The following is a 26,281-nucleotide window of genomic DNA, read 5'->3' as shown; positions in this document are numbered from 1 at the left end:
ATGATGTGTTCTGCATACAAGTTGAATAGGTTGGGTGAGAGTACACAATATGCCCATACTCATACTCAATGTGGAGTTTGGGGGAAATGGATCTTGACATTTAGGAGTTGCAGTTGCTGGGACTGAAAGGCTCCCTTCCCTCCCCATCTCCCTCGCTGCTTCCTCCTGCTGCCAAAGCGGGTGCCTTGCCTTCTCTCAGGACTTCCTCGCAACTTCCTGCCTGGCGCGAGAGGGAGTGTTGTGCCTGAGCCTCTCTCTCTCTCTCTTTCCCACACACACTCTCTGCGAGGGGAGGGCGATACCAAGAGCGGGCTGTCTGCAGGGGGGGGGGGGCGTCGAGTCCTTCCCCGCCCGAGGGCGCACGCGGGAGGCACTTTCCCTTCCTTTTCGGCCCCCAAAGCAAGCCTCGCAGAAGAGCCCAGGCTGGCTGGGCAAAAGGAAGGAGCGGCGGGGAGGCTGGAGGAGGGGGGGGGGGGCGAACCCCTCCCTTTCCAAAGAGCCACCAGGGAAGCCGCCCCAACTTGGCGTGCTGGCCCCGCCCCCTCGCACAATCCCCCTTTTTGCGCGGCTGCCGGCTCCGTGGCGTTGCGCGCGCCGCTTCCTGGAGGCGCGATGGGACACTGAAGGGAGCCGCCTCCGCCGCGGACGGATGGGAACTTCTCTCGCTCGCTCTCTCTCTCTCTGCTTGCCTGCCTCAAGTCTTCCTCCTCTCCCTTCCTTCCTTCCTTCTCTCTCCAGCCTTGGAAGCCCTTTGGAGTCGGGGCTTGCCTGGACAGCGAGCGGCTCCCAAGCCTTTGAGTCCCGTCAGGAAGGAGGAAAGTCGGGTAAGAAGAAGGGCAGCCCCCTCTCTTTCTCTCTCTCCCTCTCATTTGCGCCTCTACGCTTTCCAGAGGATATAGGATCCCTCAGGAAATAGAATACCTTATTTTGGTGGGTCGCCCGCCTTCTTGGACAGACTTTTGTCCCTGGGCATGGTCTTTCGCCTTCTCTGGCAAGGAGTGCCGGTGCCTCACCAAGTCACCCACCCTAGGATCCCATAGCACTGAGTCCTGGCTCTTCAACTGCCTGTGGATGCAGGCAATCTGGATATATGTTTTTTCCTCTCCTTGGTTGGGTTTGGTGCTTACTTTTGATGAGGGAGTTGTGAAATGTGTTGTCGAAGGCTTTCATGATTGGAATCACAGGGTTGTAGGTTTTTGGGGCTATATGGCCATGTTCTAGAAGCATTCTCTCCTGACGTTTTGCCTGCATCTATGGCAGGCATCCTTAGAGGTTGTCAGTCCTCGCAATCTCTGAGGATGCCTGCCATAGATGCAGGCGAAACGTCAGGAGAGAATGCTTCTAGAACATAGCCATACAGCCCGAAGAAACCTACAACAAGTTGTTTTAGATAGATCCTGCCTGGCTGTAAACGCTCTGCAACTTGGCAAGGGCTCTCAGTCGGTTTGGGTTTTTTTTTTTGGTCGTGTTAGGAACAGCTTGAGAAACTGCAAGTCGCTTCTGGTGTGAGAGAATTGGCCGTCTGCAAGGACATTGCCCAGGGGGCGCCCGGATGTTTTGATGTTTTACCATCCTTGTGGGAGGCTTCTCTCATGTTCCCGCATGAGGAGCTGGAGCTGATAGAGGGAGCTCATCCGCGCTCTCCCTGGATTTGAGCCTGCGATTTGTCAGTCTTCAGTCCTGCCGGCACAAGGGTTTAACCCACTGCGCCATCGGGGGCTTGGTGTATGGATTGGTTTCATTGTTGGGTTGTGACCATTCAAATCCCCCTTTGGACAGGGAAAGCTGGTCTGGGGCGAGCCACACTCTCTCAGCCTCGGGCACCGTTCCACACAACTGTATAAAATCCCACATTATCTGCTTTGAACAGGATTATATGGGTCCACACTGCCAAATATTCCAATTGAAAGTAGATAATTTGGATTTTATATAGCAGTATAAGGCCCCCATCCACACAGCTGAATAAAATCCCACATTATCTGCTTTGCACTGGATTATATGGGTCTACACTGCCAAATATTCCTTCCTTCTCTCTCCAGTCTAGTATATTGACTGGAATGATGCTACGGCTATTAATACTGTTTTAATGAATGTTTTATTTATTGTTTTAAATGTTATTATATTTCTGTGTTATATATAATGGCATCAAATTGCTGCCAAATGTAAGCCATCCTGAGTCCCCTTTCAGGGGTTGAGAAGGAACGGGATAGAAATACTGGAAATAAATAAATAAATAAATAAATAAATATTCCAGTTCAAAGTAAATAATTTGGATTTTATATGGCAATGTAAGGCCCCCTTTCACACAGCTGGATAAAATCCCACATTATCTGCATTGAACTGAGTGATAGGGCAGTGTGAACTCCGATAACCCAGTTCAAAGCAGATATTGCGGGATTTTCAGCGTTGATCATTCTGGTTTATATGGCTGTGTGGAAGGGCCCTCATATGGAGGCAGTGGCAACCAGCTTCTGACCAAATCCACCCAAGAAAAGCAAATGATGGCTCTGCCTTAGGGTGGAAAGGACATGAGGGCACAGAACAACAACAAAGTCAGGTTTTTCAAAGGCTTTCATGGCTGGAATAACCGAATTGCTGTGAGTTTTCTGGGCTGTATGACCATGCTCTAGAAGCATTCTCTCCTGACGTTTTGCCTGAACAACCTCTGAGGATGCCTGCCATAGGTGCAGGCGAAACGTCAGGAGAGAATGCTTCTGGAACATGGTCATACAGCCTGGAAAACACAAGGTAAGGTTTGTTTGGTTTCTTGTTTTGGCTGGAGTTGAAATACACACACACGTTCTCACTCAGGGTGTCTGAAAAGTGTATCCACTTCTTAACAGCTAATTTTACCTATGGTGATTATTAGAAGTCTTAAGATAAAGAAAACCGTGTGATAGGTTCGCCTTATGACAGACAGGCACACAACGACAAAGTCATTTTTTGCAAAATATCTAATGAGCCTGATGCACTGGAAAATATATCTATCTTTCTGTCTACATCCACCTGCATGCACACACAAACACACACACTTACACAGGGTGTTCCAAAACTGTAAATACCCCGTAACAGCTAATATTACCTATGGTGTTTTTTATGTCAGGAGAAACTACAAGTTGCTTCTGGTGTGAGAGAATTGGCCGTCTGCAAGGACGTTGCCCAGGGTACGCCTGGATGTTTTACCATCCTGTGAGAGGCTTCTCTCATGTCCCCACATGGAAAGCTGGAGCTAACAGATGGGAGCTCACCCTGCTCCCAGGATTCAAACCACCAACTTTTCTGTCTACCGGCACAAAGGTTTAATCTATGGTAATTATTTCATGTTAGGAAACCCTGTGATAACATTGCCTTAGATTGGAAATGACCTAAAGGTACAGAACAACAAAGTCAGGTTTTTGCCAGACTGTCAAGGGGGCTGAAGCACTAAAACAAGTGTGTGTATATACATACACACTCACACATATACATACATACACAGGATGCTCGAAACGTATACACCCTTTAACAGTTAATATTACCCATGTGAGAATTCAAGGTAAATGCATTTATATTGAAGAATGAATGTTATAGTAATCAGAATTACTTATTCCAACTTAAATTATAATTGTATGTATAGTGTTCGAGTTAGGAGTCTCTGTGCACCAGTGCACTGCTTGTGTTGTTGAATAACCTTACTTGGAAGTTTCTCTTGGATTTTGTAACACTTTTCTGTTATTGGCACGTCTAATCTTGTTCTAAGGGTGTGTACAGTTTTTTTGGGGGGGAAAAAAATCTAAAGCCACATGTTGTTAAGGGCATATACATTTTGGAGAGGCGTTGCATATATACGTGTATGTATGTGTACGTATTAGGCTAGATTCTCTCCCCCCCCCCCCTCCATTGCTTTTAAAAAACTCTTCACCAGAGTGTTGTTTTGTGTGTGTGTGTGTGTCAGAAGCAACTTGAGAAACTGCAAGTTGCTTCTGGTGTGAGAGAATTGGCAGTCTGCAGGGACATTGCCCAGGGAACACCCTAATGTTGTACTATCCTGTGAGAGGTTTCTCTCATGTTCCTAGATGGGAAGCTTGAGCTGACAGATGGGAACTCAACCCGCTCCCTGGATTTGAGCTGTCGACCTTTTGGTCAGCAGTCCTGCTGGCACAAGAATTTAACCCATTGCCCCACTGGGGGCTCCTACCAGGGTTCTGAGAGGCATTGTCCACTACATAGCGGAGTGCATAAAGGTTTTGCAAACCTTTCTGCCCCTTTTGCTATATTCATGTGGCGGATTCAGATAGAGAAGGACTGAGATGCTTCTGCCTCCCTTTGAGAGGTATACCACCATCATCATCTTATTTAGGAACAAGAACGCCTGAAAACTTTTTCCATTCAGCTTGCAGCAATGCTCTTTTGATACAAGCTGGGTTCAGATACAGCTTTGTCCCTTGTTGTTACAAGCAAGCTGTAGCTTACACCTGTGTTAGAGAAATTTGTGTAGTTAGCAGTAAACATACCTTCCCGAGATACCTTTTCCAATCAAATTTGCCCATTCCTGCCCAAAGGAAGGATCTTTCTTTGCCTTGAGTTACAACCACCTGGCCATTGGCTGTTTTGTGGAGACAGTCCTCTGCAATGCATATTGTCGATGTGGAAGTTCCTCAAAGTCTGCAAGGCTGCTCTTAAGGGTAGTTAATATTTGACATGCCAGATGTACAATTGCATAAATATTAAGCTGCTCCCATCTTGAAAAGGAAAGCACCCAATGGCATATTGCCAAAGTGCTCTGTCAAAACTTATTTCTAGTTCCTGCATTACTCTTAAGGGAAAAGATCACTACTTCTTAAACTGTGTATAGGTCCTGCTCCCTTAGCTCAATGCTGGGGTCACACAAAAAACTGGCAACAGTCAAAGGTTTCTGAACACCACTTAGGGATTTACACACTTCTGTTTGTAGTAAGTGTTTACAGTGCAGAAAATGCTTCAGATGTACTTCATAAAAAGGAAAATCAACCTGTTTAGCAAGAGTTGCAAGTGGTGATTTGTTATTAAATCACAAGTTTGATTTGGATAATTATTTTATGTACCTATATACTCTGGGTCAGAAAAAGAAAACGTCTTGGACAAAAGGGGGGTCACAAGTAGGAAAAGTTTAAGAAACCCTGATCTAGATATTAAAGAACTCGTAAAAGGGAAACTCGTATACACATGGTTGGAGAATTTTGCTAGATAGCTTCTTCATCCTGTGCTCAAGTTTCTTCAAGGATCTCTGACATTAGGAGTTTTTTGGACAATGACATGTAAGATAATCCACTTGTCCTTTTCAAATGCCTTGCTATACAAACAGAATTAACTACAGAATAAGCAACAAAACGAACCTGTCAGCATTTGATATAACACAAATAGGTCCTTCCAGACAGAGTGTTTGTTGTGCAAACACTTGGCTTCCTTCACACAGTTTTAAAGGGGCTCCAGATGTTGTGTGCAACCAGCACATTTGTAACTCCCTAGTGGTTTCCCACTGCCATTTTTGATTTTCTTTTTAAAATCACAGAAAACCTGTTAAGGAAGAAAAACAGAACAACGATTAGTGGATTTTCTGTAGTTATGCTAGGAGCTATCCTGTCCTGATTGTATTACAGCTAGATATTTTCATATCTGTTTTTTGAGACTGATTTAGACAGCTTACACCTCTACCTTGGTAACATTTTTTAAATGCAAACAGAGTGTTGTTTTTATGGTTGTTGTTTGCTTTCAATCCATTTCTGACTTATGATGACTCTAAGGCAGCATTTCTCAACCTGGGGGTCGGGACCCCCTGGGAGGAGGTTGTGAGGAGGGTGTCAGAGGGTTGCCAAAGACCATGAGAAAACACAGTATTTTCTGTTGGTCATGGAAGTTCTGTGCGGGAAGTTTGGCCCAATTCCATCTTTGGTGGTGTTCAGAATGCTCTTTGATTGTAGGTGAACTATAAATCTCAGCAACTATAACTCCCAAATGCCAGGGTCTATTTTCCCCAAACTTTACCTGTGTACACGTTTGGGCATATTGAGTATTCTTGCTAAGTTTGGTCCACACCCATCATTGTTTGAGTCCACAGTGCTCTCTGGATGTAAGTGAACTACAATTCCAAAACTCAAGGTCAATGCCCACCAAAACCTTCCAGTATTTTCTATTGGTCATGGGGGTTCTGTGTGCCAAGTTTGGTTCAATTCCATCAGTGTAGCTCAGAATGTTATTTGATTGTTAGTGAACTATAAATCCCAGCAACTACAACTCTCAAATGACAAAATCAATACCCCCTCCCAACCCCACCAGTATTCAAATTTGGGCGTTTCGGGCATTTGTGCCAAATTTGGTGCAGTGAATGAAAATACATCCTGCATATCAGATACTTACATTATGATTCATAACAGTAGCAGAATTACAGTTATGAAGTAGGAACGAAAATTTTTCTATGGTTAGGGGTCACCACAACCTGAGGAACTGTATTAAGGGGTTGTGGCATTAAGAAGGTTGAGAAACACTGACCTAAGACAACCCTATCACAGGGTTTTCTTGGCAAGATTTTTTCAGAGTGGGTTTACCCTTTCCTTCCTCTGAGGCCGAGGGAGTGAAACTTGCCCAACGGTTTCCATACCAGAAGAGGGATTTGAATCCGGGTCTCCAGGGTGATAACATTATGCTATATTGACTCCCACAGAATTTGCATTTGAATAATTGCATTTAGGATCTCAGTCCTGGAACATGTATGTGCTTTGGCTAAACAAGGGTTGCTCCCAAATAAGGATGGACAGGACAGTAGAACTACTGTATGATTAAATCGAGATTTCTTAGCCAAAGAAAATAATAGAAAGCGTACACTCAGAGGAATGTAAATGCCATTCCCTCTTTGAACAAATCATATTAAGAAAACTCCATGAGAAGTTTTCCTAAGGGTCTCCATCAGTCAGAAATGACTTAACGAAATGGAATAACAATGTTTATGTCAGGCATGATAATTGTTTCTTGAAATAAAGAGGACAGGGGAAAGATATATTGCTCTTCCTTCACGGCTAACACATTATTTAGGTTTAAGTGAATGGAAACCCCATATATAGTATATCAAACTATAGTGAAAGTACAGAGGATTATCTGCAAACTATAATTGCAAGGAAACTTGCCTTGTGTGGATTCCTGCCAATGTCTCTCTTCGTTGCTTCCTGCTGTTGCTGAAAAGACAAGCTGTGACAACTGATAATCTGCTCTGACTTTGAAGTGGCTTGCTCAGTGGTCTCTGAGAATTGCTCCCCCCAGTAGATGCTGTCTTACATGATGACTGGCCTGTGCTTTTTTGTGCTTTTACAAACTGACTAAGTAAATGTCAATTGGCAAAAAGTAGCAAACTTCCTTCTTGCTTAAGAAACTCCACCTTCAGCCTATAAGGCTAAGCCTGTCTGCTGTTCACTTGTCACGATGCTTCCCTTGTCCCTCTTCTGACTCAGAATGCACTTACATCGTAGAAAATTAATGCAATTTTGACACCACATTAACTGCCATGGCTCAGTGCTATGGAATCTGGGATTTGTAGTTTGGTGAGGCACCAGCACTCTTTGGCAAAGAAGGCTAAAAAGCTTATAAAACTATAACTTTTGTGATTCCATAGCAGTGAGCATTCATTCTACAGTGTAAATGTACCCTACCTCTCTGTCAGGTTTCATCATCAAGGACTAGCGGAAATTGTAATGCCTTTAAGAGCCTCATCACACTAGAGAAAAAAATCCACTTAAAATCCGGTTTCTGCCTCTTGCAGAATTCTGGGGTTTGTAGTTTAGGGAGGAGCTTTTAACAGCCTCAGTAAACTACAAACCCCAGAATCCTGCAGGAGGCAGAAACTGGATTTAAGTGGATTTTTTCCTCTAGTGTGATGCGAGGGCATATAACTTCTGTATGGTATCATTGCTGCTTTAACATCAATGGGTTTTATGGCACCTTAAACTAAAATATTTGCATTAGTGTATACATTTCCATGGGCTACAGCTGACTTGCATGAAGTGTTGTCTTGGATGGAAGATGATACAATCTATAGAATGGGAATGTGTGGTTGGTAGTTTGAACTGAAATCCTAAAAATGAAATAAAATAACCAGTGCCAGCTATCTTTAACAGTATTTGGGGAGCCATCTAAATGTCTCTATTCCTTCCACTGTTGATCTGAACTAACTCATATGATCCAGATGGCTACAAGAGATAGAGATGAGCTTCCTAGTGAATTCTTCCTCAGCTATTTCCTGTTGGAATCTCCCTTCTTCAGCCTTTTCCTGTTTGAATTTGTCTTTACTGATGTTTTGTTCAAGGATGGACACTTTGTGGTCAGAGGAAGAGTGTAATGAGATGTTGTTTCCATACAATTGCCATTTAAGTTGGCAGGTTTTAAAATATTTATTCTTTTGTATATAAATGGGATGAGGAATGTGAAGCCCAGCAACTTTTCAGTTTCACTGCATGCTCAAGACCTAATCTTTTGAATGTGTTTTAATTTAAATTAAAAATTATAAAAAATATCAACATATAAGGATTCAAAAGTAGCTGAAATGTATTTTTAATTACAATTCCATCCCGTCTTATGAAAAAAAACAGTCTCTTTGATTGATTATTAAATTTGCACTTAGAAATACATTAACCTTAAAGTTACTGAAACAGACCTCATTTAGTATGTGACTAATTGGTTCTGAACCAAATGGAAATAATTTGGCTTTGAGTTTCACATTTACTTTCTCATTGACTATTTTACAGTTTATTCTGTTCCCCAGTGCATTTAACAGTTTACTGGCCAACTGCATTGTTTTGTTTAAAATAAAAATTTGGGGGAATTTTGATAGATCAGGGACACAAAAGAACTTGGAGCTGCAAGTGGCTCACGAGCAGTGCTTTGCTCACTTGTGATACAGAGCTTGCTGTGATTCTGAAAACAGTGAGACATTGCTGGCAAATGTTAGCATAGATCACATGCTAACGATGATGTGTATGAACCACTGATGGTACAGACAATGTCGTATTGCCATCAAATAGACATGGGGATGGAGTTGCCTTATGGGTCAGCCACAGGTTATGATTCCTTCAGCTCTAGCACTGTTGTAGACTCTATTGCTGTGTGACTGAGGTTGCATCTACACTATAGGGTGAATGCAGTTTGGTGCTCCTTTAACTTCCATATTTTGAACCAATGGAATTGTGGGAGTTCTGACCTATAGCCTTCTTTTCCAAAGAGTTCCAAAGAGGTCTGCAAGAATGAAAATATGGTCTGTGGCCTCACCATTGCTATACCGTTGTCTCGAAACCATGCAACTGATCTCGCAAAACCCTCTTATAGTGCCGAGGCAATGGGGATGCTGGGAGTGCAGATTGCTACTAACACATCAGCTCTAGATTACTAAATATGGTTTTCTGTGGACAAGCAGATGCCAACTACTGGATGGCATATGTTCTGTATCAGAAACTAGAGCTGATGTGGTCTATCCAATACAATTTTATGAATCATCACCAAACCACAAACCCCAGCATGCCATAGCACTTAGCACATAGTCATGGCACTTCAAGTGGGCTCAGACTTGATTCAATCTAGACTCTGGATGCCCACTGTGTTAATGAAATTAATAAAAGGTGGGGTCAAACTGCATTCATTCTAGACTGTAGATGCTCTCTATATTAATGAAATTTTTTTTTTTAAAAAAACAACAAACTAAAGCATTGATTTCTCTTCACTTAGCCATGTGTTTCTCTGTAAAGTTAGCATATTATCAACACCCACAAATTCCATGATGAACATATTTCTCTTTTTATGACAAACCCACACCGTAAAATACTGCAAAATACTGGATTATGTAATTCTTTGTGTCTTTTCAGTCTCCACATAAGGAAAATATTTCCAGCCTTCTTAATAAGGCACACCTCCTATAATAATGGACAACTAACAGTCTAGTTAGAGATATCCTTTCCAGACCTTAAATAAGGGGCATGTCTTAGAATAAGGTACATTGGCAATCCACTATGGGTTGGAGATAAGCCAGAGAGGTCTTATCAGGGAGTTTTACATGGTTTAATTTTCTGGGATTGTCCTGAAGTAGATTATTGCTGGGTATCAATCTAGTCCAGTGGTTCCCAACCTGTGGTCCATGGACCACAGGTGGTCTGCAAGAACGAAAATATGGTCTGCGGCCTCACCATTGCTACACCGTTGCCTCGAAACCACGTGACTGATCTCGTGAAACCCTCATAATGCCGAGGCAATGGGGACGTTGGGAGGGGAGAGGCTGACTACCTACGAAAGATTGCTACTACCACATCAGCTCTAGATTATTAAATATGGTTTTCTGTGGACAAGCAGACACCAACTACTGGAAGGCATATGTTCTGTATCAGAAACTAGAGCTGATGTGGTCTATCCAATACAATTTTATGAATCATCACCCCCAAATAACCAAACCAAATCTAAAGTTGACCAAAAACTGTTTCACAACCCTTTTGGTATTAATGTTGGAGACTGGTCCCTGGTCAAAAATAAAGTTCACTGGTCTAGTCACATTGGTCTACTTTTTCTTCCTTGGGCATTATTGCAAGAGGAAACATTGGTTTAAATATCTTAGAAGTCTGAACAGATGCAGTATATTGTAGAATGTGGCAGTAGATAATAGATTTTTCTGGGTATTTTCTGTGTGGAAGCTGGAAGGATGTGTTACCACTTGGCATTTTTTTTGTTAATTGCCACAGTTAAGATTGTGATTATGCATCATAAAAGCTTATGACATAATATTTTTTCTTAGTGTTCAAGGAGTTCCAAAACTCATAGTTTCTATAAATACAGTCGTGTCCCCCCAGATTGGTGCTGAATAAATCTTTAAAAGAAATAGCAAGAAAATAAATAAAGAGAACGCTGGCCTATTTTGGGTTAAGAAGTTGAAACTAGTTTTCATAGGATTGAATGATATATGCTGGGAGGAATATTTGTGAGCTGTGATAAATTAATGTGGCATTTTGCAATATTTTTTATTTACTTAATGTGAAAAAAACAACCCTGAGACCTAATGAAACAGAACATCCTACACATTACTCATGGACTTGTAATTTGCTGACATGAAATATTATTTTCAGCTTGAACAATTTAAAACAAAGACTTTGATCATTAAAAGAGAAAGTAAGCCATTGCCTATATGTTTACCAAGGGAAACATTTGCTGATATAACACAACAAAGAACAATTTGGAGGACGGCTGGGAGGGGGATGTGGTTGCTTTGCCTTTTTCTTCTTTTTATTGATTTCATTTTATATTAACTCAATTCAGGATACATCTTGGACTGCAAATTATATTAGGTAATATTCAAAGAAGTAGCCATGTTTGCCTCTTTTAGCTTAAAAGGAGAAACGGAGAGGGCGAGAAAGAAATGCAGCAGAATCTTTAAGACTAGCTGGTTTATTTTAGCATGAGCTTTCATGAACCCATTTTTTTTTTTAGAATCAGTTCAGAGTGGTCTTAAAATTTCATGTTATAAAGCATATTTATATAGTTATGAGGGTACGACTGAATGTAATCAAATCCAGAAAAACTCAGAAGGATGCAAGTGACATGTAAATCATGCCATTTGCATTTTTGAGATCCTATTATACTTTGTTGAACCAATAATATAACTTTACTTGTCTTTAATGTCGCTCCATCTGAAGAAGTTGGTTCATATCCACAAATGCTCATCAAAAATGCAAACTAGTTAAGGGATGCTTCTATGTTTCTTTTCTTCCCCCTCCCCCTTCTCTTTTTTAATCTATACATTTATTTAGTTTTACATAACCTTATTGAGGGGCCGCGGTGGCGTGGTGGGTTAAACTGCTAAGCAGCAGAACTTGCTGACCAGAAGGTTGGCGATTCAAATCCACAGGACAGGGTGAGCCCCTGTTGCTAGCCTCAGCTTATGTCAACCTAGCTGTATGAAAACATGCAAATGTGAGTAGAGTAATAGGTACTGCTGTTGTGGGAAGGTAACAGCGCTCCATGCAGTCATGCCAGCCACATAACCAGCCACATGCCAGCCACATAACCTTGGAAGCGTCTACGGACAATGCCGTCTCTTCAGCTTAGAAGTCCCAGAGTTGGACTCAACTAGATTAAATCCAAGGGGAAACCTTTACCTTTAACCTTATTGAACTCAATGGGATTTACTTTTGAATAGGCCTTCATAGGATTTGGGTCAATGAAAGTTTATGCTACAATGAATTTGTGAGGCTTCAAGATATTACATCATTCTTTGATTTTACATAGTGTTCTACTTGTTAATAAGATGTACCTGATTTTTCCATTTTCCAAAGTCTCTAAATGACAAAGCCTGCATTGAGCTCTACACACTTAAGTGTGCATGTGCATTCAAGTTGCTTTCACATTTGATTTTGAAGACTTCATGAATTTCACAGTTTCCCTTTAGGCAAGAATATATTACTCAAGAGTTTACCAATTCTTTCCTCTGAAATATAGCCTGCTGCACCTCACATTCATTGACAGTCCCCCATCCAAGTACTAACCAGGGCTGACCCTACTTAGCTTCCGAATACAGACAGGATCTGGTGCCTTTGTGATACTTATTCCCACATAGGTAAAAATGGAATCCCTTCTAAGCCTAGTTTGTAGACTCTATTCGTGGATTACAGGCCACCCCAGGGTTTTAGACAAAATAGGTTCTTTAGGTTTGTTCTTTAGTTGAATTTGTTTGAAAGTGATATATTTTAAAGTGTAACTCCAGCCAAAATTTGACTTGTTTGTTTTGGATGGCATAGGGAAGAGGTAACACCCCTAGCATTTTGTTTTGCTGTCGGTGCCCCAGTTCAGATGAATTTCCTCTGTTGACTTACTTCTATTTGTAACTAGGAGTCATACGCAAGTTGGATGTTTAACTCAGGGACTGCCTGTACAGATGATGATGATGATGATGATGATTCTTGTTCTCGTTGTTCTTTTTTAAGTTTGTTAACTCTTTCTGTATTCTGCACCAGAAGTGAAACCTGGTTGTAAAGGCAGTCTCAAGTTACAAACATCCAAATTACTAACAACTCAGGGTTAAGAATGGGGAGTGAGACAACAGGAAGTGAGAGAAATCTATCCATCAGAAGGGAAATTCACTCCTGAAAAAAAATGGGGAAAAGGGGTCTTCACTGAAGCTTTATCACCAATCCTTGTTTACACAACAAGCCGATTTTTTTCAAAATCCAATGATCACAGAGACAGAAAGTGAGGTGAAATCATCTGAACCGGGGCACAGACAGCAAAACAAATACTACAGGGGTGTTAACCCTTCCCTATGCCAAAGAAAATATATTTATATTTTTGGCTGAACTTACACTTCAGAAATGTATGTGTTCTGATTTGCAAGCAAATGCAACTTAAGAACAAACCTAAGGAACAAACCTTGTTCATAATTTGGGGGCTTCTGTAATTAGTTTTGCAGTAGATGAGGATGAGAAAGAGTAGTTGTTTTTCTTTTCTGTTAGGTAGTAAAACATTTAACACCCGCAATTTATTAGAACATTTCATTTCAAATATGATATTCTCTTTCTAACACATGTGTAGACTGCTTTAGAGCACATGAGGCAACAAGAAGTGAGAGAGCTTAGCTTGCATCAGAGTTAATTTCTGCTGGCAAGGAATCATTTAGCTCTTGTTCAGGTTGACCGTATTAGTAAGGTAACACTGGATGCTCTGTGTCTGTGCTATAAATTCCTTGAGTTAACTGATGAGTCCCTGCGTGCAGGTCACTGCTTAGTCTGCTTGTTTATTTCTGTGTGGGTTTCTGAATACAAACAACCTTTAAAAAGGTTTGATAATCATTATATAATTTAAATAAATTTAGCAATTTATTTTGCTTTTCTGAGTCAGCCAGATGTGAATTATTCTAAGTTTATTGCTGGTTGGAGTAAGTATTTTTAGCAACGGTAAAAGTTGTGCGAGTGATTGTATTTAGCTTATTGAAGTGTCACTTACTTATATCAACAGCTATTCCTATTTTTCAGTAGATTTTGAAGAGAAGCTTGTTTTCTCACAGTGATGTGGAAGCTGTGTTACAGAGAGGATTGGGTGATCTGCTTGAATGAAATATGTTGAGGGAAAGTGCACAGGGCTGGATATTTAAAATTATATAATAATAATAATAATAATAATAACAACAACAACGACTACTACCACTTTATTCTTCTACCCCATCTCTCCAAAGGGACTTACATGGGGACCAAGCCCAACATAAACAAAGGTTACAAAGTAATACAATTAAAAACATGTTAAACTATATTAAAGCAATCAACTATATTAAAACAATAACATCAATAAAATGTAAGACATCATAAAAAACCAAACAACAGCTGAGAATGAGTTATCTAAGTATTTAATGGCATTCAGCATTGTTACTTTTATCAAGTAATCCTTTATATAGCTGCTCAGAACAGAATCCAATTTATTTGAAAGGGCTTACCCTAAGAACAATGGGTATTCATTTGAAATTTGATCCATTTTTTGTTTCCATTTGAAATTTTCTTTCATATCAATTATACTGAGAAAAATGTCATCATTATTATTAGCCACAAACAGCTTTCAAATCATTACTGGAAACAAATCTAGATCATCAAGAACTTTATCCGTTATGGAACGTCGCTCGAGAATTTGTAAACTCATACAGACACAAGTTAATCAGACTTAGGTCTTATTGCCTCTGGCTCTGTAACCACATTGGGCCAGAAATCACTCCTGGATATTCACAAGACATCCTGGTTTTACCCTACTCTAGGAAAAGTCAAATTTTGGCAAAACTCTGAAACAGCTGTGTTATCTCAGATTCAAAGCAGTCAACTGTCCATACAGCTAGTTGCTGCCTTCCCCTTTTCTCTGTGGAGCAAGACAAAAGGGATGGATCAGGTCCTTCCTTCCCTGACATTGGATTGCCCTCCCCCCTCAGTAGCACAGATGCCTTTGTTGATGTCAGCAAAACCACATGGTGATGGTCTAGAGCACTCCAGAAACATCTAAGGCTGTGGTTCTCAACCTGGGGTCCTCAGATGTTTTTGGCCTACAACTCCCATAAATCCCAGCCAGTTTACCAGCTGTTAGGATTTCTGGGAGTTGAAGGCCAAAAACATCTGGGGACCCCAGGTTGAGAACCACTGATCTAAGGGAACATCAAAGGAAAGGTGACTATTCAGCGGAGAAGAACTGGTTCCATCCTGGTTGGATGGTCTGGACTCTACCCCTCCACCACTACAGATGGAGTTGAGCAGCTTAAGCCAGTCTCTGGTATTGCTGTCTGGATCAGCTTCAGTTTAAGTAGATAATTATTATTTGTTTGTTTTTAATCCCACTTTTCTCCCACGGGTGGGACTCAAAGCGGCGAACAAATGGTTAAAAACAACAATTACATAATACAAGAACACACAGCATCATCCCCCAACCTAACCAAGTAAACAATAAACAAACACATTACCCAGAGACATTATATTAAAAAAAAGAAGCATTTTTGTTTCATGTTAAGAGTGACTTGAGAAATTGCAAGTCACTTCTGGTGTGAGAGAATTGGCTGTCTGCAAGGACGTTGCCCAAGGGATGCCTAGATTTTTCAATGTTTTACCATCCTTATGGGTGGCTTCTCTCATGTCCCCGCATGGGGAGCCGGAGCTGACAGAGGGAGCTCATCCATGCTCTCCCAGATTAGAACCTGTGACCTGTCGGTCTTCAGTACTGCCGGCACAAAGGTTTAACCCATTGCACCACCGGGGGCTCCAGCCTCAGGCCACTGAGGTTGCCCTTAAAATATTATACTAAAAATCACTAAGCTCCGAATCTTTAGCCATGTGGAACTTGCCAGACCGAGATGGCCTTCACTGTTGAGTCTTGGTAGTGATCACTTGCTGCCTAGTCATGGCTTATTAAGGCTTTTTTCCATAGAAAGGTTTAAACCTGGGAGTGAAAGGCCAGTAACAAGGAGACTGAACCCCGATCATGTAGGTGAATCTTTAGTGCTTGCATTCCTTAATCATTCTGTGGGTTTGAAAACTGTTTGGCTGTGAAATATGCTGCCTCTGAGTGTGGTGGAGTCTCTTTCTCTGGAGGTTTTTAAGTAGAGATTGGCCGTCTGTTGGGAGTGCTTTGAAGAGATGTTCCTGCATGCCAGAACGAGGTTGGACTGGATGGTCCTTGTGGTTTCTTCCAACTCTATGATTTTATCAGTAACAGTTTTCTTCTATATATACACACACTTCGATAACTCTAACATTCTTAAGTTATAAAAGATGTTGCATGTGTCAGAGTTCATAAAACATTGTTTGTTTAGGGAAACAAGGGCATAGATTAAAACAGCTAGTAAATGCTTTGTTTAAAAATACTGTGTAATACAGCTGTGTGTCTGCAATTTTATTTCATGCTGATGAAAACCTGAAAGACACAGCAAACACATTAGCAGTGTAATTTCCCAATCTTGTAATTTTAAAGAGAAAATTCTTTGGTTAAAAGGTTTGGACATGTTTTCAGCTAGTGGCTGAGAAAAGTGATGTTTGCCTAGGCAAGAATTGTACACACAGTCTGTGCAGTATAGCAAGAGAAACCCATGGATTTCTAGATTTTGAATTACAGTTGAGACCATCAGCTATTAGCCATGATGGATGGGGACTATGAGAATTGGGAAACCAGCATCTGGAGGACAGTAGCTTCATGATGTACGGAGATTACAGGGAATCTTTTAACTGTTGTCTTGCATCCCATTGAGCACACATCCACTCACAATCATGTTCTGCTGTTCATGTTGGACTGTATACTTTTGCATGAATGTGGGTAGGAAGATGAGCTGCAAGTAAAGTCTTCAAACCTAACTCCATCCATGAATAATGAAACTTCATCACCAAGGTTAAGGCCACTACATGCGTCTTTCTCTTTGCAGAAGATGAGTGGGAAAAGTGGTTCAGAAAGACCTATGCACCATAACATGCAAGAAGAAATCATTTTTATATTTTCCTCCACACCACACCAAATCTTGAAAATTTCTGTGTAATTCCAGATTATCATTGACATACTGTAAAAAAATTTCAGTAATTTTAGAATGGTGCTTACACTGAAAGTCATCACCCCCTCCCCAAAAAACCCTCATTGTTATTGCTATAAAAAAAATCATATGGGAAGTACCGGTAATGTTTGCTGTGTGAAGAGTGTTGCTTTCTCTACAGAAATAATGATTTCTATCTAAAAATGTTTTTTGTACAGAAAAATTGCATGTATTCCAGTATGAATTATCACAAATCCCAAAAACTTTTTGCAACATGTATTCATACATCTGACAGCTGCCCATTTGCCTGTAATATTGAAAAATACTTTTTTATCATTTTGGAATCCCCCCCCCCCAAAACCCCCTTCCAATATTTTTTTTTTCATTTTCATTGTGAAGGGGACATATTGCAATTTTCCTGATTGTGGTTCATTCTGAATTAGTTGATCTGCACAAAACAATTGACAATTGGTTGATCTGCACAAAACAATTGACAATTTCCTAGTGAATTGTGAACTAAGAAAAAGAGAAAAAAGTTTTGTGTGCACAGGTTTAGATGTTATGCAACATTTTTCTTTTTGACTCTGTGAGCTATCCTTGCATTTCTTCCATGCTCCTATATGGACTTGAAGAGGCAGCTAAATGCATAAAATCCGCATGTCAGGAAGTCTTGCCAGATGAGCAAGTAGTTTGCATCCTCTGCTACTAATAAAAATAAATCCATACATGTTTATAGATATTTTTTTGAGTTTTCACATAGACATCTACAATTCTTTTTAAAAATCCTTTTAAAAAATCCGCCAACACTAACAAAGAGTAATGGAGTGACCGGGATAAAGAAATGCATTCTACTAATGCCTTAGATGTTTGGCCCGTACAATATGTTAACTCAAATGGGAACTTTTTTAGTAAGCAGTGGAGAGAACAGGAGGAGAATGTCCCCTTGAGCCAAAAGTCAGGTATGTGTGTGGGTGTAATGCAAGCTGTCTTTCAGATGGCTTTTATGTTAGTTCACTTCAGGGGTGAATATACTGGTTCTAGATGCCATTACAGTTCTGTGCTTATTCCCCCTGGCTTTGCAAAGGTTTGCCACATAGATTGCCTCTAAATTGGGTGGAAGTCCCAAGCACGTGTGGGAATTAACCTGGGTAGTTTCCAACATCTCAGATATCTGCAGCTGGTATTAATTACTTACTTTCTGTTCTGTAAGTAGCTTTCTACTAAAACCTCCTACAAGTTTTCTTCAAATGAACATCTTCAAATTGTTGGTCACTGTGTATTTTGCATTGGCAGTCTAGGACGGGGGATGGTACTGTTCCATTATCTGGACAGACTTCAAAAGGGTCCCTAGACAGAGAAGGACAATCCATTTTATGGGGGAGGGGGCTGAAGGAGGAAAACAATTTCCCTAATTTTTGCTGATTATTCCCTTCCCCTCTCCCATATGGCTGTTCCTATGATGGCGACGTGGGTGGGGAAATAACAGGAAAACAGGGGGAAATGGTTTGTCTCCATCAACCCTTTTTCACCCCGTAAAATGGACTATCCTCTCTCTAGTGCCCCCTAGTGACTCCACCTGGATAATGTCACAGTACCTGGGGAATTAATTTTTGTTCTTTTGTTTCGCCCTTCCCTCCTTTGGGAGGTTCAGTCCACCAGCTTGTGCATGTATGATAGATACCCTCACTCTGCTGTGTTCTGTATTAATCAAATCTTTTCTGGCATATTGTTGTGACTCCATTGTGGCAGAGTTAAAACCAAAGAAGCACATATGATAGTTTCTTTAAACCCAGTGTGGCTCAAAATATCTGATTTTTTTGTCTTCATAGACGTGTGAATAATAGAAGATATTTGTAGATATTTTCAAAAGCATATTGGACTTAATAAAATACCATCTATATTTGAGACTGGTCTTTCTTTAGTTTTTCATCTTTTATTTGTGGTCTGTCTTCTTTGTGCTAAATATGGCTGCTCATCCCACCTATATAGGTCTCTCCCAAGTCTTCATATATAAGGTACACAATATATTGCAAATGCATGACAGAAATCATGCAAAATTAGTCAAAACATGGTGTGGTATACACATGTGGGAAAGTTGAAGTAAATATAATAATGAAAATTATTCATTTCATTTATAATTCCTTAGCATTGAGAAACCTTGACACACGGGAATACAGGATAGGAGGAATATGAAGAGACTTGTTTGTGGGAGCGTCAAGGAGGAGGGAGTGGATTGCAGTTGCCACATAGTATTACATAGTGTTGAGAATGTTTCTGTTTGTATTTTCTCAGAAATGTATTGTATTGCATTTAGTTTGGCCTTTCTCTAGAGCAGTATGCATAGGAAAACAGCTTTTTAACAAGTAAATAAGAAACAAAAGCATTTTTCAATAATCATTTTAGTTCTTTCCAGAATTCATCAAAACTGTGTATACTTCTTAAACAGGCACATTTAAAAAATACTGGGAATTTTTATTTGCAGTCCATGCAGAATATAGATGCATGTGAAATCAATATAGAAGTGATTTCCTTTTAATTTAAGTAATTTTCTTTCAATTTAAACCTTTCCCCTCTTTTCTCCAGTTGCCCACTCAACCTATGATGGGAAACCTCTTCCATGAATGAGAATGACAAACAATCAGTAGCAAATCTATTTTTGTCCTGTTGAAAATGAGCAAGTTGAGAACTGTTTGAATACTTCAAGTTGATCAGCATAACTTCTCACTCATAATATCATGTTTTTATGCTACCACTAAAATATGTAAACATGTGAAGTCTTGTCAATCTCTAAATTAGATTGCTTGTTTCTTAAAACCACAATTTCCGAAGAAAATGGTCCCAAACTGGGGCATAATGGTTGGCGGTGCCCAAATGTTATATAGAATAAGGTTTTGCTGGTTGCCTCTACTGCTGAAGCGGCTTCTGGCAAATGTTGTTCAACATTTAACTACAACCACAGTCTTCCAAAGCCAACTGGAAAAACACAGTTGAGACCCTCATTCACTTGGGTTGCTTGCTCCTTACTTGCAACATATTCTGTAGGTTGAAAGGCACATATATACTTTTGCTCAACTCCATGGCTACTTTTTATCAGTTTATGGTTGAATAGGATCCTTTGTCTCCTAACTTTCCTTGCTTTTTGTTAGTTCTTATACAGGCAGTCCCCATGTTACAAACATCCAACTTACAGATAACTCATAGTTAAGAACTGGGTCATAATGAGAAGACAGGAAAGCTTGGAGAAGACAATGATACTGGGGAAAATGGATGGAAAAAGGAAGTTGGGCAGACCAAGGGCAAGGTGGATGGATGGCATCCTTGAAGTGACTGGCTTGACTTTGGAGGAGCCATGGCCGGCAGGTAGCTCTGGCGTGGGCTGGTCCATGAGGTAACTTTGCCCATTCCCATTACTTTCCCAGTATTTCTCCTAGAAAAAGGCCAGTATCAAAATCAAAGTTTCATATTTGCTTTAATTATAAGATGAGAATACTCTCTATAAACAAGGAAAGAGGGCTTTAAATGACACCTTGCAGTGGAAATAGGTTGTAATATGTTCTTACTGGTAAAATGAAAAGCAGTTGAATTGTCTTCCTCCAGTTTGAATTAAAGGGCAAATCAGTGGGGGGGAAAACATGCATTCAAACTTTCTTCTTGGCCTGGAACATTTTTGCTATAGCCGATCATAGCAAGGGAAGTCATATGTAAATATTTTAGCATGAAAAAAATTGGAAAACAACCCAATTCATGGCTGTTTTGGGAAGTTATTGAAGTTGCAGAATGTCGTTGTCTGAGCCCATGTTGGAAGGAGGCTTTATATAATATGGGAATTTCTCTTGAGCCAGAAAGCCAGCTCTGGATTATAGCCTTAGCACAAATGCTACAGAGAAATGGAATATGGATTAGGAAGGCACATGGCAGTTTTTATACAAAAAAAAAAGAGCCAGTCATTGTTTTTGGTTTCAAAAGTGTATTCATGTATTCCATCTGTGCTGCCATAACTCAAAAGGCTTGGGGTTTTGGCTGCCATATATTAAGAAAATTGTACTGGTTGGAGATAATTTCGTGTATTTGTATCTTAAACTAGGCCTAATCATCCCCACCTCCTTCGAAGTTGAAGTGATTTTTCTTTAGCCTTTTTAATAAACCTGCTAAATTGTGTGACAGGCCCGCTTCTTTGTTTAACTCTCGGGGAGACATGGAAGACCAGTACTCTTTACCTCCTTGTTGCAAAACAAAATTGTTGTTTTTATAATTTCTTTATATAGCGCTATAAAAAACCTAGCCAGCTGCCTTAGATTTACAATTTAATTGAGATATACCATAAAATGAAGGGCGATGACAATGTTCAAAGGGATGAATTTCAGTACATACTGTCTCTTCTTCTCACTCTCCAAAACCAGAGCAGTGGCCATTGGCATGGAGGGAGAGTCTTTCAGTTATTTGTCCCCAAATGTCTCTCCATGTTGCCTTAAACTGTGGACCTGGACCACATATAGGGTTCCTTTAGCTCAATGTTTTCCATGTTTTTAGCCCCCAACCATACCCTTTTAGTCTTTTTTTCAAAATAGGAAATTATTGGAAGCCACTTCCAATTTACTTATGCTTTTTTAAAAGGCCTTTCCTAGGTGTTGACTGACTGGAGGGCGGACTTGTCTGTGTAAGGCAGGGTGGGAAACGTGGCTCCCCAGATTTTGGGACTTGAATTGCCATTAGGCCTAGGCAGATGATAGAAATTTCTAGACATTCCTTACCCCTGATGTAACCTGCGGGAAGTGGGGGGAAGAGGTAACAAGATGATAGTAGAACATCAGACTTTGTGAAAGTGGCCCAAAGCCCTTTTTCTAGAATTGCCCCCTTGGTATTATTGTACCAGAATTTCATGTCAGTAGGTTTCTCTATTATCCATGGTTTCACATATCCAGATGAAGTATAAGAATGTAACCCACTCAAATATGGGGATCATTTTGTATAGATACCTTGCAGAGGACTGGCCATACAAAAACAGCATATAAATATATATTACATAGAATCTCTAGCAACCCAACTTCAATAGTTGACTTAATAATCAAAATGTGAAATTCCTGTGTGATGGTGGGTGCAATAGAATGTTATTTTCCTGCTCCATTCAAGACCTCTGTACACAGATGGAAACACAAGTATAAAATAGGAAACCCTGTTGTGGTTCTCAACAGCATGTACAGATATGTTGAAACCAAGACACCCAAATCAACTGAAGCCAAAATGTTGCAACTCTTTGAGTTCAAATTCATGAGTAAAAAGGTCTGTTTGAGACTAGGGCTTCTAGTTTATGCTTGGTCATGGGTGCATGGACAAACTGTCTTAAAAATATTTACAGTATCTCAGAAGGCAAAGATACAAGAAAGGGTGAAAATATTTGAAGGTTGCACTTTACAATTGTTCTGTGCTGATATTTTTTGAAACAAATGGCTCTAATGTGATTCAACTTAATAGACTGGAGCCATAGCAAGGCAGCTCAACCAAATAAATGGTCTAAGGAAATGATTTGATGGATTTTGACTCTTGTATCCATGCTTGGCTGGAAGGAAAATACAGTGTGAGAATGACAATGCTCTGGAAAGGTCAAGTCCAGAACAACCAAAACTTTGGAACCGTCCTTTGACAGAGACTGTAATTTTCTGTTTCTTTCCTTGGTTTCTTTGTCTGATTTATCTCCTACAAAGAAAAAGAGAGGACCTGTCTTCATCATTGCCAAGGGAGAGGCAGGCTCAGTGGAGCCATCCAGCCTCCTGTGTATTGAAGAGTTTTTATGTTCTCCTACCATAAGCCTGTCAGTCTGTGCTTTCTTAAAATAGGGTTGGCCCAAGACATTTTACTGCTTGAGGCAGAACAATCAGTGACTCCCTCTTCTCATACAACATAATACCTAAGGCTGCCTGAATTATTTTGGCGCTTGAGGCAGACAATTGAAGTGGTTCTGGCTGGAAGCAAACATAACTAACCATTTTCTGAGTTTTTATCATACTCAGAATCAGATGCCTGAGATTGGAATGTCAGTCTTCCAGGCACTGCTGCACCCTTCTGATCTGAGCAAAAGTTTCCAGCTACTGACATCTACAGAAACAGTGTTCAATATCCCATCAATTTCTTGTTGATAGGAAGGGAGAGAGCAGGAAGCTAAATCCAGCCACGAAACTTCAAATATCTAGGCCAGTATCTTTTCCTTACTGCCACCCATTACCAGGATTGGTATTGTGTTCTTAACACTCTCAGTCATCATGTGTATCCTTGGCTGGTGAGGGATACAGTCTGACCATGGTGTATCTAGACCAGGCATGGGCAAACTTTGGCTCTCCAGGTGTTTTGAACATCAACTTGTTAGGGATTGTGAGATTGTGAGATTTGAAGTCCAAAACACATGGAGGGCCAAAATTTGCCCGTGCCTGGTTTAGACTGTCAAATTACTGTAGTTTGACACCATTTTAATGGCCATGGCTCAATGCTGTGACACCATGGGAGTTTTACTTTTACAAAATCTTTAGCTTTTTCAGTCAGAGAGTGCTGGTGACTCACCAAACTACAACTCGCAGGCTTCCATAGCACTGAACCATGGCAGTTAGTGCTCTCAAACGGCAGTCATTCTATGGTGTAGATGCAGTGTTTGTATTTTTTTTCTGTCAAACACGATGCATGACTCCGAAATTGTAAATAACCAAGAAGAGAAGTAGAATATGTTCTTTAGTCACTTTGTCTTTCCAGATTCTTCCCTGCAAAATTCACAAAGAATACAACACTAGAATTGAATTTATGAGGGAAGGTACCGTAAACGTGTAGTTTAAATGCCCCCTGATGGCGCAGCAGGTTAAACCACTAAGCAGCTGAACTTGCTGACCAAAAGGTCAGTGGTTCGAATCTGGGGAGCGGGGTGAGCTCCCGCTGTTAGGCCAGCTTCTGCCAACCTAGCAGTTCGAAAACATGCAAATGTGAGTAGATCATTAGGTACTGCTTCTGTGGGAAAGTAATGGTGCAGTCATGCTGGCCACATGACCTTGGAGGTATCTGTGGACAACACTGGCTCTCAGCTTACAAATGGAGATGAACACCATCACCTAGAGTTGGACCCAACTAGACTTAAGACCTTTACCTTAAATGTGTAGTTTTAGTATTTTGGCAAAAAATCTTTCCCACACTGGAGCTAGAATAAAGAAAAGCTGGAACCTCCTTGGGAAGGAGGTAGTAGGGAACACATGGAGTTGTGGAGTGGGAGCACACAGCCATCCTCCAGTCTTAGCCTCAGTTGTGGTTACACTGTCACATTCCTTCCCGCAAAAGCAGTAGCAGTGGCATGTGGTCAGAGCCAAAAAGTAATATAAGTGGTTGAATCCCAAATTGTTTAACTGAACCAGAAGAAAGGATTTGTGATGGTGGGGAATAATATATCTGCCGCCACTTAGTGAGGCCGGAAAGAGGAAGCACATTGTAGGCAGTCATAGCCAAATGGAAAGAGAAGCATTTGTATTTATCAGTCTCCTTTTCCTTTTTGGGAAAGTTGTCATTGCCAAAGAATCCCAATAACATGGAATCGACTTGAACAGCAAAAAACCACAGAATCTATTCTATTTTTGGTTAGCTGTGAAAGTGTGAGGTGGCTTGAATTGTGATGTATACACTGTAGCGTTAGACTGGTTTACATAGCATTAGTGTTATGTAGTCAGCATGGGGAGTAACTTAAGTTTTTAAGGGAAGTATATCATGGGCACAGTTCCTGAAGAGATAGCATCAGAATTAGGTGTATAATCTGAACTTCATTGCTCCAAGAAAGCCAGGGCAGTGTTGCTGTTTGAGCATTGGGCTGCAACTCTGGAAACCAAGACTCAAATCCCTGCTCGGCCATGGAAACTCACTGGGTGACTTTGGAGAAGTCACACACTCTCAGCCTTAGAGGAGGACAAAGGCAAATCACCTCTGGACAAAGGTTGCCAGGAAATCCAATGATAGTTCATTTTAGGATCATAATATTAAATTAGAAGCTACTTGAAGTTTGAAGAAATCAGTAGACTAGCTGAAAATTGTTCATACTTCAAAATGATTCTGTATTAATACACATATATGAAGATCTACATTTATTTTATAGTGGTACATGTTTGCCATGTTCTTTATAGAGAAGACCAAATTAAGATAAAATCAAGTTTGTAGAATACAGTGCCACTTGAAAATTATGATAGTAGCACTGAGAAATAGCGTAAAATTAATTCATAAGTACACATATGTTGTTATGTGGTTATTTTCTTAAAACCCATTTCTGTTCAGCAATTCTCATTAAAATGTTTTCTTTGGTAATTTTTTAATCTTCCTTCTTTCCAGATGTTTGAGGCTATAAAATTACTTACTTGTCTGACTTCCCTACTTTTGTTAATGGAAATTAATGTATACGTTCCAATCTAATATAGCAAATCTTGTTTATAATTGAGATCCTACTTTGAAAAATTTGCAGAAAAAGATTAACTTCCTCCTTCTCCAGCTTTCCTGTTCCCTCCTTTCTTCAGTCCCCATGAAGCTGTTATTACATTTTTGGTACAGAAAAACTCACTATAGCAACTAGCTTCCTGGACTATTGGGAAGTGCAGTCAGTGGGAAATTATAAACTTCCTGAGCAATTAACATGTATAACTATAATTGTGTTAAGCTTAATGGAAACAGTTTAGCATTAAAGAGGAAATTAACTCAAGTAATGGGCAAAATTCTGTCCTGTGCTATCTGTATACTCATTACTTTCGTTGTTCCTTGGTAGGCATGGCAAATGATAATATGTTGTAGGCAACAATGGCTACTGGCAAAGATATTGTATTCCTGCTGGCAGCAGAAGAAGGTGGAAAATATCTTTTAACCCTTTAAAAGTTGCAACACCAGACTACATGAGAAATATTGCAAAGTTACAACACTTCCTCTGAAGTGTTCTTTTCTTGACATTGAGAAGGCGTGCTTCTAAAGAAAATTAATATAGGAAGTTCCAGTTTCAGATTATTTCATGTAAAGAATGGATGATTGTCCAGAAAGCTGCGAATAATGTCTGGTGGTTGTTCGGAAATATATGAAGCCCATACCCAGCCACCCCAAGTACCGTAGCTTATTCCTAGTCCCTGCAAGGTCATTACAGCTCTTTAAAGCATATACTAATTTGGTAGTACCAGTTTGAGCAGATCATTGGAATCTATGGGATTTATACAAATTACGTATTTCATCCAGTGGGTCTTCTGTAATTGAAATTTTTTTTTGCATTTAGGACTGAAA

General features: G+C 40.2%; 1 protein-coding gene across 1 annotated transcript in view; it reads left to right on the top strand.

The window, feature by feature from the left end:
- The first annotated feature begins 474 nt into the window (after positions 1–474).
- Positions 475–26,281, top strand: part of HPCAL1 (hippocalcin like 1) — a 109,031-nt gene continuing 83,224 nt past the window's right edge. Inside the window, exon 1 of the mRNA XM_060787702.2 lies at positions 475–824. The gene's annotated coding sequence lies outside the window, so the exon portion shown is untranslated. The remainder of the gene's footprint in view (positions 825–26,281) is intronic.

The sequence above is a fragment of the Anolis sagrei genome, chromosome 1, assembly GCF_037176765.1.
Source record: "Anolis sagrei isolate rAnoSag1 chromosome 1, rAnoSag1.mat, whole genome shotgun sequence".
Classification (NCBI taxonomy): domain Eukaryota; kingdom Metazoa; phylum Chordata; class Lepidosauria; order Squamata; family Dactyloidae; genus Anolis; species Anolis sagrei.
Note: the sequence above shows the minus strand (reverse complement) of the source record. Positions and strands in the feature narration are given on the sequence as shown.